Raw genomic sequence first — 13181 nt, 5'->3', positions numbered from 1 at the left:
CACCCGCTTCCAGCGAAATCGTGGTAAAATTTCAGCCACAACCACGTCTCACGACCGTGAGATAGGTGGTTACAGTCTGTGAAGGAATCAATATGACGATCCAGCAAAAGCCTCGTGCAACCTAAGAACACGGAGCGACCCAAGGACAACCACCTTCTGCATTTTTCCCGCATGTGTTCTAGCATATTGTTGAAACGCAGGGATGCTTTTTAGGCCATTAGCAAGTGAAAGCTTGGCACCTCCAAGAGCGCCCATGATACGGACGATCAATTTAACAGAATATTCCGGGTACAATCGTTGCAACTTTCTCATAAGGTCTCGATACCTTTCTTTCTTTTTATTATCCTTGGCTATGATGTTTTTGTCAGCTAGTGCCGAAAATTTGATAACGAACACGGTTCGCTTCTCGAAGTCAAGAAGAATCATGTTAGGCCTCGAGTGAGCAAGAGAAACAATTGTCGAGAATATAAAGTTACAGTATATGCGGCACTTCCCATTCTCGACGATTCACTCGATTTCCCTAGGAGCATTTAGAGGAGCCATATTAAGGTTAATGCCGCATTGTGCCTTTGAATGTAGGTCGTTCCCGTTTGAGTTGGAAAACTAGATAGTATGTGAGCTAAATGCTCGGGGCGTGCATGGCACGCCCTGCAGCTATCAGAAATGTCTTGGCTCAAAATGTGGCGACTGTATGTTAAGGTGGAAATGACTTTGTCTTGGCATGCAAAAATGAAACCCACCGTACCAAACTTCAATCCGGGCGATTTAAGGAAAGGAAACGTTAGCTCACAAGACATTTACTGATCCCTCACATTTCTGTGGCAGATACCGTGCATCCTCTCATCAAGGAGCTGTTCACGAAAGTTTTTCTCTTGTGCTTTCTTAATCCGGGCTTTCAGGAGTGAGTACTCGAGATAGATAAGATTTGATGCATTTTGCTCACCTCTAATACTGAAGTCAAGTCCGAGTGCTTCAGCAGCTTCCTCCGCTGTTTTGTACAGAAACGCTCCTTTGCCCACTTCTTCGTGATTCCTGACCATTTTAAGAAGAGGCTCTCTTCCATATGCAACTCTATGTGCTGTACCCAGAATAATCCTGTTGTGAAGACGTTCAAGACTAAATATTCCGCGACCCCCTTGACGGCGTGAGATGTACATTCGCGGAACGGAAGACTTAAGATGCATGCTTTTGTTCAGGTGCATATCCTTTCTTGTCCCGATATCAAGGAATCTGATCTCGTTCTTCGTCCATGGAACTACTCCAAATGAATAAAGTAGTACCGGGACCGGGAGCACGCCCAGGTATGTATAAGTCTCTCCAGAGCAAAGGTGTCGTATGGCGCTTCTATCAACGAGCTCAGGATCTTCAGGGATGCCATTAAGTTTTCCTCGCTTCAAATAAACCTTGGCGCGTTTGTCTAATCCAAATTCCATGCTAATTTGCTTAGTATATCGTTCGACAATCCCCAGTGCTAGATGCAGTTGCTCTCTGTTTCTAGCATAAATCTTAAGATCGTCCATGTAAAATACATGAGTGACCTTGTACTTTCGATCTGCAGGTTTGGCGCACAAGTTCATCTTAAAGGATGAACCTTTAAGATATCCAAAAGACAAATGATAAGTCTATGGGATGTCGAATCGAAAGCTTTCCGATAATCAATCCAGGCCATGGATAGGTCACGCTGGTAGAATGCTGCATCTTTGCGGACACATATATCGATGAGCAGGTTCTACCGACATCCGGCTAGGCCTTTCTTTGAGCCTCGTAGTTCATACATTTCTCGCCACACAGGTTCAATTGTCCGAACAATCCTATCATTGAGGATAGCTGTGAATATCTCATAAAGCGTGTTCAGACAGGCTGTTGGCCTGTAATTCTTCCGGTCAGCTAAGTTGCCTATTTTCGGCAGAAGTATTGTGCGCCCTTTCACCAACCACTCTGGAATCGGCCCTTCCGTCTTTAAATATGAGGTGAAAATACGGGCCAAATGCTGATGGGTTGAAGAGAAGTTCTTCCACCAGAAGATTTTGATACAATCTGGTCCCGGTGCGGAATAGTTCTTCATCCCTCTTAATACTTTTTTCACCTCCTCGGCAGTGATGTTCGATTCCCCGCCGGCGAGCCATTCGGTTCGGTGTTGATTCCTCTAGAATCAAACCGAAGGGCCTATGCTAAAGCCACCGAACGCGTCCTTGGGTTGCGGATAGAAGGTCCCTGTACCATGGGTTTCTGCTGAATATGGTTACAAAAATAAATAAGCAGCCGCGGATAATTGTCCAGGGGTGGTCCCGAAGGAATTAACCCCCAAGCGGAGGTGTGAAAACCGTGCTGATCATAAGGCCAAAAGACAAATGCATCAACTTGCCATAAAGATAGGCTGGACCCGTTATCGAACACACACTCAAACCAGAGGAGGTCGAAGAATGCCCACCCATCACTAAAGAGGAGGTGGAAAAAGTATTAAGAGGGATGAAGAACTATTCCGCACCGGGACCAGATTGTATCAAAACCTTCTAGTGGAAAAAGTTTTCTTCAACCCATCAGCATTTGGTCCGTATTTTTACCTCATATTTGAAGTTGGAATAGCCGATCCCAGAGTGGTTGGTGGAAGGGCGCACAATACTTCTGCCGAAAATAGGCAACATAGCTGACCCGAAGAATTACAGGCCAATAACTTGTCTGAACACGCTTTATAAGATATTCACAGCTATCCTAAATGATAGGATTGTTCAGGCAATTAAACCTGTGTGGCAAGAAATGTATGAACAACGAGGCTCAAAGAAAGGCGTAGCCGGATGTCGGGAGAACCTGGTCATCGATAGATGTGTCTGCAAAGATGCAGCATTCTACCAACGTGACCTATCGATGGCCTGGATTGATTATCGAAAAGCTTTCGATTCGACCTCCCATAGACCTGTCATCTGTCTTTTGGAAATCTTAAAGGTTCATCCGCAAATAGTTAGGTGCATAGAGAGATTGATGCCGCTTTGGAAAACCAGATTCACTATCTCATCTGGAAAAAATCGTGTGACAACTAACAAGGTCACCTTTCGGAGAGGTGGCTTTCAGGGCGACACTATGAGCCCACTCCTCTTTTGCCTTACATTATTGTCACTATCTGTAGCACTTCGCCATTCCGACGGGTCTTTGTGCGGCAAACCTGCAGATCGAAAGAACAAGGTCACTCATGTATTTTACATGGACGATCTTAAGATCTATGCTAAAAACAGAGAGCAACTGCATCTAGCTCTGGGGATTGTCGAACGATATACTAAGGAAATTGGAATGGAATTTGGGTTAGACAAATGCGCCAAGGTTTATTTGAAGCGAGGAAAACTTAATGGAATCCCTGAAGATCCTGAGCTCGTGGATAGAAGCGCCATATGACACCTTTGCGCTGGAGAGACTTATGCATACCTGGGCGTGCCACAGAGCCGCATTCAGGATGTGGCATCTATAAAGGATACTATCCGAAGCAGATACAAACGTCTCATTCGACAGATTTGGTCTTCCGAACTGTCGGCGAGGAACAAAGTATTTGCAATGAACATGCTTGTTGTCCTGGTACCACTCTATTCATTTGGAATAGTTCCATGGACAAAGAACGAGCTCAGATCTCTTGATATCGGGACAAGAAAGGTTATGCACATGAAAAAAAGCATGCATCTTAAGTCTTCCCGTCCGCGACTGTACATCTCACGCCGTCAAGGGGGTCGCGGAATATTGAGTCTTAAATGTCTTCACAACAGGATTATTCTGGGTACAGTACATAGAGTTGCAAATGGAAGAGACCCTCTTCTTAAAATGGTCAGGAATCACGAAGAATTGGGCAAAGGAGCGTTTCTGTACAAAGGAGCGGAGGAGGCTGCTGAAGCACTCGGACTTGACTTCAGTATTAGGGGTGAGCAAAATGCATCAAATCTTATCTTTCTCGAGTGCTCACTCCTGAAAGCCCGGATTAAGAAAGCACAAGAGAAAACCTTTCCTGAACAGCTCCTCGATGAGAGTATGCACGGTATCTTCCACAGAAATGTGAAGGTTCAGTCAATGTTTTGTGAGCTAACGTTTGCTTTCCTTAAATCGCCCGAATTGAAGTCTGGTACGGAGGGTTTCATTTTTGCATGCCAAGACGGTGTCATTTCCACCTGAACATACCGTCGCCACATTTTGAGCCAAGACATTCCCGATGATAGCTGCAGGGCGTGCCATGCACACCCCGAGCATTTAGCTCACATATTATCTAGTTGTCCAACTCACGCGGGAACGACCTACATTCAAAGGCACAATGCGGCACTAAGAGTGCTTTATCACCATGTCTGTCACTCCTACGGCATTAACTTCAATATCGCTCCTCTAAATGCTCGTAGGGAAATTGAGTCAATTGTCGAGAATGAGAAGTGTTGCATATACTGGAACTTTATATTCACGACAATTGTTTTTGTTGCTCACTCGAGGCCTGACATGGTTCTTCTTGACTTCGAGAACCGAACGATGTTTGTTATCGAATTTTCGGCATCAGCTGACAAAAACATCATAACCAAGGAAAATGAAAAGAAAGAGAGGTATCGAGACCTTATAAGGCCCTTATAAGAGCCTAAAAAGTATCTCTGCGTGTCAACAATATGCTAGAACACTTGCGGGAAAAATGCAGAAGGCGGTTTTCCTTGGGTCGCTGCGTGTTCTTGGGGTGCACGAGGCTTTTGCTGGATCGTCGTATTGATTCCTTTACAGACTGTAACCACCTATCTCACGGTCGTGAGACGTGATTGTGGCTAAAATTTTACCGAGATTTCGCTGGAAGCGGGTGCAATTTTCCAGATTAGCACCCGCTCCCGGCGAAACCCTGCGGTGCACTTGATACATACATCGTGCACTTGATTGCTACACGAATTGCCTAACAACAAGGAGGAAGCCATTGTACATGGGCATTTTCATATTTCGTGCCTTTATAGTTGCATTCGGATCGTCCATTCGGTCAAGTCTGTGCATCTTCGGATCTTGTTTATCGTAGTTTCCATGGTTGCGTTCGAAACTTCAAATGGATACAAGTGACAAAAAATATATGTTGAAATGTTGCAATTTAGCTATAAATGAAATAATTAAAATTACTACATACCTTCGGCACTGCTTCCTGAAAATTCTTATAATTTACCCATAATCGAACCCAATCAATCAATTAAATTAACCGTAGCCATTTTTGTTGAGCGCTAGGCCTGCTAGAGACCACTTTAATATTTCAAATCCATATTTCAAAATTAATTCCAAAATCAAACCATTAAATTTTAAACATAAACCGACTTAAAATTGCAGGGCACAGTGTACCGACGTTTCGCACGGTCAGCGCAGACTCGATAGCTTGGCGCGTTTCGCAAATAAATAAGGTTCGCTAAACAAATCAAATAAATTTAAAACATCTCAGTTTAACATGGCTTATATTTCACAGTATTTTATCATCGTACAAAAGTAATCGAATAACAATTAAATACAAATCTTCATCACTTTACAGCTTTGTCTGCCAACGAAATCTTTACAAATTTATTTAAGAGAGGAGACAAGAAATCAGATAAATTCGATTAATAGGATCAGCTAACTAATCTTGAATGCTGATTAGGTCTTAAATCCTAAGCTATCTCCGAGAAGTTAGGCTTCTCTACCCCGAACTCGATGCTAGGTAATTTTCAATAATATTAGGAAATCTAAATCTCAACACTGGCGCGAGTTGAACTTTCAATCAATTTGTTCTCGACATTATTTTTCATAATGAACAAAAAAAAGAAAATCGATACTTAACATGGTAATAGCTTGACATAATCCATAGCCTCAGTCCTAGATATACAATAATGGGTACAACTTAGCCTCAAAATTAGATTTAATCACAATTTCAACAATAGTGACTTAACTCAATAATGGCCATAGCTTAGTCCGAATCAAGCTAGTAATAACCTCCAAAAAAAGTCAAGAAATGGCTACAGCCTAGTCTGAATTAATCTAGTAGTAACTCCAAAAACCAGACACGGTTATAGCCTGATTGAAACAATAAGTATTATCCTTAATCACCCCAAAACCCATTATTGTGCCTCCTATGACTGAGTAATAAATGTCAAATATTACTTACATAAATCCTCTACCTCGGATATTACACAAAAAAAACGACAAATAGAATCGAGGAGGTCATGTTCAACTCGCCCATGGTCACTAACGATAATAATAATAAGAATAAAAGCTCCATTAACATTTCAAAATTGATTTAAAATTACATAATGGACCCTTTTTTTAATTTAAGAGTTATCAAATCAAATTATTAGATCTCGGGAAAACCACACAATTCTGTAATATGCCCAAATTCGAGAAATGGTTGAATTAAATCAAGACATATCAAAAGGAATCACATAATTCAATAATCACATAATAATAATCACATGATTCAATAATTCGTTTAAATCAAATTAAATCATTCCGAAAATCACACAATTTACGACGCTTATATCTTCTCAACGTTTCAACATACGTAAAGGGGGGGGGGGAAGAGAAAAAGCTTGCGACTGAGTTATACTAGCGAGTGACTCATCAAACCATGCTTCAATTTTACCGAACTGGAATTCATATTTGAAGGTTACAAAGAAATTACAGAAAATCTCGACTGGGGCACAGTTCCATTGATTTTCACAAATTTTCTGTTAACACAAAAAAATGGGTCAGTCCATAATAAAGTATGTCTCCGGGTAACACTTAACAAGGGTGCGAATAATTGACCATGCTTGACTAGCTGACAGGAGGGGTTCAATTTCAAGATTCGTACATGATCGGGTAATTCTTGACTGGGGACTCAGTTCATATATTACACACACACAAAAAACACCGAGGGTAAAATAAATCATGTCAAATAAGAAAAAAATAACCGTGATCACTGGGGTCAAATTCCGAGATTCAATCTTGTTAATACTTTACTCGACCGGAGCTCAGTTTACTAATTAATCAGGGGAAAACATTTCGCAAAAGAGAGGAACATTTATCACTTAACATGGTATAATGCACTACACTGAGATTAATACAAAATAAAAGAAAAGCCCAGTTAGGGAACTTCCGTCCCGAATACGTGTGACGCCATTGTTAAAATTTAAAGAAAAGTTTATTAATCAGTCATTATGGCCACGTGTCGAGCGGAGATTACCTTTAATTTCGAATTGAAGAGTGAGGTCTTAAGTCTTAGATCCAGCGTACAACACATAAAAATGCAGGAGAATAGTCAGTTGGTCCTCGCTTCCTTCTTTCTTAAGGGAAAAGTAGCGTATCCCTCTCCAAAACTAGCTTGAATACACACTATTTAATCAAACTATAATTAAACGTTGTCGATACGGCTGTGGTCGGCAGAGAAGAGCGAGCTTGGCGACGGCAGTCTGGAACTCTGCTTTCGCGTTTCTTCTCCTCCTTCGTTCCGGCGTTCGGATTGGTGGAGAGGCTGCTACGGAGACGGGGGGCTGGGTCTACCGTGCTGGGCCGTATAGTCATAAGGAGCTCAGTACCCTCGTATTTTCGAACTCCGTCTTTTCTTCTTTCCATCGATGTCAGGATTGCTCTAGGATATTTGTCTATACTCTCAAAAAGGTTCTACTTCAGGTAGATGAGTCGTTCCGGATCCTCAATAACAAGCAACGTTATTTCCGACCTGGCCGGCATCCTAACATGATTTCCATTAACGTCCTTGTTTAGCTAACTTCCTGGTAGGCGAGTGATAAAAATCTCTAAAATTTCGAAAAAAAATCTCTCACTTTTAAATAAAATTAATTAATTATTCTCTGTCAGTTGCAAGAATTTTGCAACTTCACAACTCCCATCTCCCCGGAAAGGACCGAACAGGTCTTTAACCGAAGGTGGGTCAGATAAACAAATCAAACATTAATCTCTAAAATATTACTTGTGTTTGTACTCCAAAATCATGACACAAAAGATAATTGAAACTCGAAAGGTTAAAAAAGACTGAAAAATAGAATGAACAAGAAAAAGAAATTGAAAGACTGCTAGTTATGATAAAACCAGGTGTACGATACAAAATAGCACTCAGGGGTACAGACCCACAATTATTGGACTCAAAACTGATTCCACTGGATCAATCAGAATAAGGCTCCTCCTCACAAGCAAAAGGTACTACTGGCAAATCTTTATTTGCGCGGAACTCGATGATTGGACCTTATGATATTGGTAATCATATTTTATCCAATATTTCAAAACAAAACTCAATACGATCAAAGACATAAGGAACAATTATCTACAATATTGCTACAAATGATTACGAAATAGAACTCAGTTTATTTAAAATTAACTATACCAAATACAAAAAAAGGATCAAGTTTTGCGGTCAATCAAAATCGAAACATGATAATTGGAAGTATTAAAAGAAAATATTTTTGAATAATTAAGTTACGTTATAATTATAGCAGTTAATTATTTATATAAAAAAATATAAGGAAAATAAATTAAGTATTTTCAAGAGGGGAACAATTTATAACGGAAAGAAAGATAATTCATTACATACTTAACGAGGGGGGGGGGGGGGGGGAAGAAACTTGGCAGAATTGTTTAACAATACTTGACAAGGAAAAATTGTTCTAAACTGATAGGGGTCTTAATATGACAGGGATCAAGACTGAGATCCTAGTCTTCTTCATCTTCTTCGTCCTGACTCTCGATGACCATATATCCTACTAACATGCCGGGGAAGAATGTTTGTTCTGCCTTCTAATCGTATATGGCCCTTTCTGTTGATATTCCTCACTGCAGTTGGGGCAGGTGGCGACCGTATATCCGGGTATCCCACACCGGAAGCAAAACTCTCTGAGGGTCTTATGCTCGAATTGTAGGTAGTCGTGGGCTGGGCTGTCCCAATTCCAGCAACCTTCTCGAAAACGCCTGATGACTTTCGGCCTATAGAGCGGTTGACCGATCTTCAAGTCCAAAAGGGAAGGTGAACCACGGCTTGTAGATGGTTGTGCCTCTCTCGGATTGGGTGAGATGGTGATGTCTTGACGGGCATATGGTGGAAGGGTTACGGGACTGGTTCCTTAACGGGGAGCTGGACGGGTTACTAGGCGTGATTTTTGAGAGGGAACTGGATGGGCTTCCTTAAGGGATTCATGGGGGATTTATCGAAAAGTTACTCGACGGGACTTCTTAGGAAATTCTTGATTGGTTACATTATGGGATTCAAGCGGGGATTCTTGATGGGAAGCTGAGTGGGGAACTTGACGGGATTATCGACCAGAGTTCAACCTAAGGGTCAGAACCAGGTTCAGGGTCTAGAGATATAAATGGTTTAAAGTCTTGAATGTGGATTTTTCCAATTAAATTGTCAGCTCGATCGCTAATTTCGTATACAAGGGGCGACAGAACCTTAGTTACCCTATATGGCCCTAGAAATTTCGGACTCAACTTAGCTGCTTCTTGCTTAACCTTACTCGATAGCTTTCTGCAACGCGATAACACTAGGTCACCACGAGAAAATTTTAATTGATGGCGGCGTAAGTTATAATACCGTGATTGTTTTTGAAAAGCATCACCAAGATTCTTGATTATCCAGTCCCGCATAATTGGTAATTTTTGCATTCTTTCGGACCATAATTCAGGGAATCGACCAAGATTTTAAAAAGGTTGGGGTGGTCTTGAGAGGGGGGTGGTACGCAGTATTATAGGCAAACCAAAACTCTGAAATATGACTATCCCACGTCTTATGATCTCCGTCAATATAAAAAATTATCATTGTTTTTAATAATCGATTCACGCGTTCTGCCGAGTTTACTTGGGGATGATATGGGGGTGTTGTAGCATGTAGAATATTAAATTCCTGTGAAAGGAAACGTAGAGTGCTATTCACGAATTCTGTTTCGTTGTCGGTCAAGAGAACTTAAGGTACTCCCCACCTATCTATTATGAGCTCTTTAAAGGAATCTCTAATCTTATGACCAGTGTCTACACGCAAGGGAACACACTCAATCCACTTGGTGAACAAATCTTGGATCACCAGCACGTATTGAAATCTGGCTTTTCTATTAGGAAACGGTCCCATAATATCCACGGCTACCATAATCCAAGGTTGTTCTAATACACGCTGACCCATAAATCCAGGTGCAGATTTCTGATCAACTTTGCAGGCTTGACAGGTTTCACATTTCCTAACGAAACAGGCTACATTTCGATAACATCCCGGCCAAAAATATTCGGCTGCGACTCACAAATAAGTTTTCTGAGTACCCAAATGTCCAGATTGTGGATCATTATGATTGTGTGATCATTAGATCGCGAGCGAGATTCGAAATTACTGGATCCGGTCTATAATGATAAAGTTTGTTATCCTTAATTTTCCAAGTCGGAAATTTTTCGGGATAACTGAACACAGATAAAAATCATCTAAAATACCAGGAAGGGGTAGATTCTCTGACAAGGTTTATTTTCTCCAAAGGGTCCTCGTATATTCTTGACAAAGCATCAAGTACGTGATGGGAACTACCTTTACGAAGGATAATAGTATAATCATACTGTAAGAGAGATAAAGCCTACCTGGCTAGCCTACCCGTGGGGTTCCTAAGGTTATGAAACCATTTTAGACTACTGTGGTCGGTTATCACCATAAAATGATAAACTTATAGATATGCTCGAAATTTCTGAATGGCCCAGATTACGGCGAGAAATTCTTTTTCGGCGATGGAATAATTTCTTTCGGCACCTGACAAGGACCTACTAGCGAAAGAAACTACATTCTCGACACAGTCGATGGTCTGCGTTTGGACAGCACCAAGACCAAGACTTCTTCGAAGTCCATAACTTGATCGCCTGACCACATCCAGCGTCGTTTCTTTTTCAGAAGCCAATTTAGCGGAGTACCTACTGTCGCGAAATTAGGGATAAATTTTCTATACAATAAGGACTTACCAAGAAACCTTCTCAGCTCCTTAATATTTCTAGGGACAGGATACTCAAGAATAGGGGCCAATTTTTCTGGATCAACTTGAAGGCCATACTCATTCACTAAAAAACCAAGGTATCGTACCTGGGAACAACAAAACTCACATTTCGCAAGATTAATTTTTAGACCTGCGTTCTTTACTTTCTTAAGGATCTTAGAAACCCATTCTAAGTGTTCCTCGAATGTTTCAGTAACAATTATTACATCGTCTAAGTATACGAAAACATGAGGTTCCATTTCTGGACCGATAATTTGATCTAATAACATCTGGAAAGTGGCAAACGCGTTGGTAAGCCCAAAGGGCATTCTTTTACATTGAAATAAACCATGACCAGTTACTGTGAAGGCTGTCTTCTCTCGACGTGAAATTCTAAAGGGATTTGGAGGAAGCCTTTATGGAGATCTAGTGTGGAGATGTATTTTGCTCGACGAAACTTATCTAAGGTACTATTCAATTAGGGTAATGGATAAGCGTCTTTTTTCGTCACCTCATTGAGTTTTTGGAATTCTAGACAGAATCTATAACTTTTATCGGGTTTCTTTACCATTACAACTGAGGATGACCAACCGCTTTTGGAGGGTTCTATTATACCATCGGCTAACATGGCATCCACTTCACGTATGGTATGTTCCATAACTTTAGGTGAAACTGAGTAGTGGCGTTGTTTGATGGGGCTATGATCACCTACGTGAATCACATGTTCTGTCAGCGTGGTCAAACCTGGATCTCCGGTATCTTCTGGTAACTCTTCCCCATGAAATTCTTTGAGAATTTCTGCTTGACTACAAGTGAGCTCATGTAAACCACAACCTTTATCTCTTGACCAGTCTACTACTTCAAAATTATGTAAACTCAGTGGATCTTCTTTATACCACCAAGTTCTATCCTCGAAGTCTACCTGAATACGGACTAACGTTAGAAAGTCTAGACCTATAGTGAAGGCAACTGGAAGGGAAGGTAATATGCGTATCCGAATATTCCAAGCTTTGTTATCTAACTCTAATGGGGTACTGACTTCTTGTGACACTAACTCGACTTGGCAATCGCTCTAGCTGAGCGAAACTATGTATTTGATAAAGTGGAATTATCAATTGTAGACGTAGCAAAAGGTTGCGATGTGCAAAACTAATCTCTTCGGACTCGGTGAAGGGAGGATCTAGCCTATCATACATTGCCATCATACAGGTGAGATAATCTGCTACCGATTCTCGTTCACTTTGAGACCTTCGATGGACTTCTTGTCGCAGCTCGAATTGAAAATCGAAATCAGCAAACCTTGAGCGGAAAGCGGACGCAAATTGGTCAAAAGTGTGTCAATTCGATTGCATGCTCCTATATCAATTTAACGCGATACCTGACAGAAAGAAAGGAAGCAATCGCAATAACACCGCATCATTACCTGGACAAATCGATCTACACTCTATGAGTTAAGTAAGGTCATTTTTGGCCTCTTCTTCCCGCGCACCTGAGAATTTCAAATTCCATTTTCGCATGATATCATACGTCGCTGCAGGACTAGGAGGAATAAGATCGCGTCTAGAATAAGCAAGATAATTACGGGGGTGTTTCTTAAAATTTGGATTATCATGGGGATAGTCTAGAGTATGATCGAACGTCACATTAGGGCGGTTTGATTGAAGAGTAGTACTATGGAGTAGAGACCTATGTCCATGTGTTGGAAACTCGAAGTCGGAATTTCTGAATAGGGAATTTGACCCTCTATAGCTTAAAAAGGGGTGTCGATTCCGTGTTGTAAATTATCGCCAAAAAATCCACTACCATCTCTATGTCGACCTAAATCTCCACTTCTTAGTGGTTGATTGTCAAAACCATCATCAAGTCTAGAATTTTGACTACTCTCAGAAATTCTTTGTGAACCGAAACCGGACTTTACCCTGTCAGAGTGACGGTTTCCATGATTCCGCATGTGGCTATCTCGATACTGACGATTACAAGCGGAAGGGTGGTAATCCTCATACTCATTCTGGGCGGTCTCTAGACAATATGGCCTACGCAAACGTCTCGACGAGGGTTCGGGTTCATAGCGTTCTCTGAACTCCCTCCTATCATAACTTCGGTTATTTCCGACAACATTCTTCATCGGAATATTCAATATTATGACTCCTACTATACCGTCTTGTATTCAAATAATCTTGATCTCGACTAATTGGGGGATGGGAATCGTTATTTACCATTCGCGGACCCGACTATAAATTATCTTGA

The 13181-nt window shown here is 41.2% G+C and overlaps 1 protein-coding gene across 2 annotated transcripts in view; it reads left to right on the top strand.

Moving 5' to 3' along the window:
• LOC117177864 (FH1/FH2 domain-containing protein 3) overlaps nt 1-13181 on the top strand; it is a 917724-nt gene that overhangs the window by 438097 nt on the left and 466446 nt on the right. The gene's annotated exons all lie outside the window — the stretch shown is intronic.

Source organism: Belonocnema kinseyi, chromosome 8 (assembly GCF_010883055.1).
Source record: "Belonocnema kinseyi isolate 2016_QV_RU_SX_M_011 chromosome 8, B_treatae_v1, whole genome shotgun sequence".
Taxonomy (NCBI): domain Eukaryota; kingdom Metazoa; phylum Arthropoda; class Insecta; order Hymenoptera; family Cynipidae; genus Belonocnema; species Belonocnema kinseyi.
Note: the sequence above shows the minus strand (reverse complement) of the source record. Positions and strands in the feature narration are given on the sequence as shown.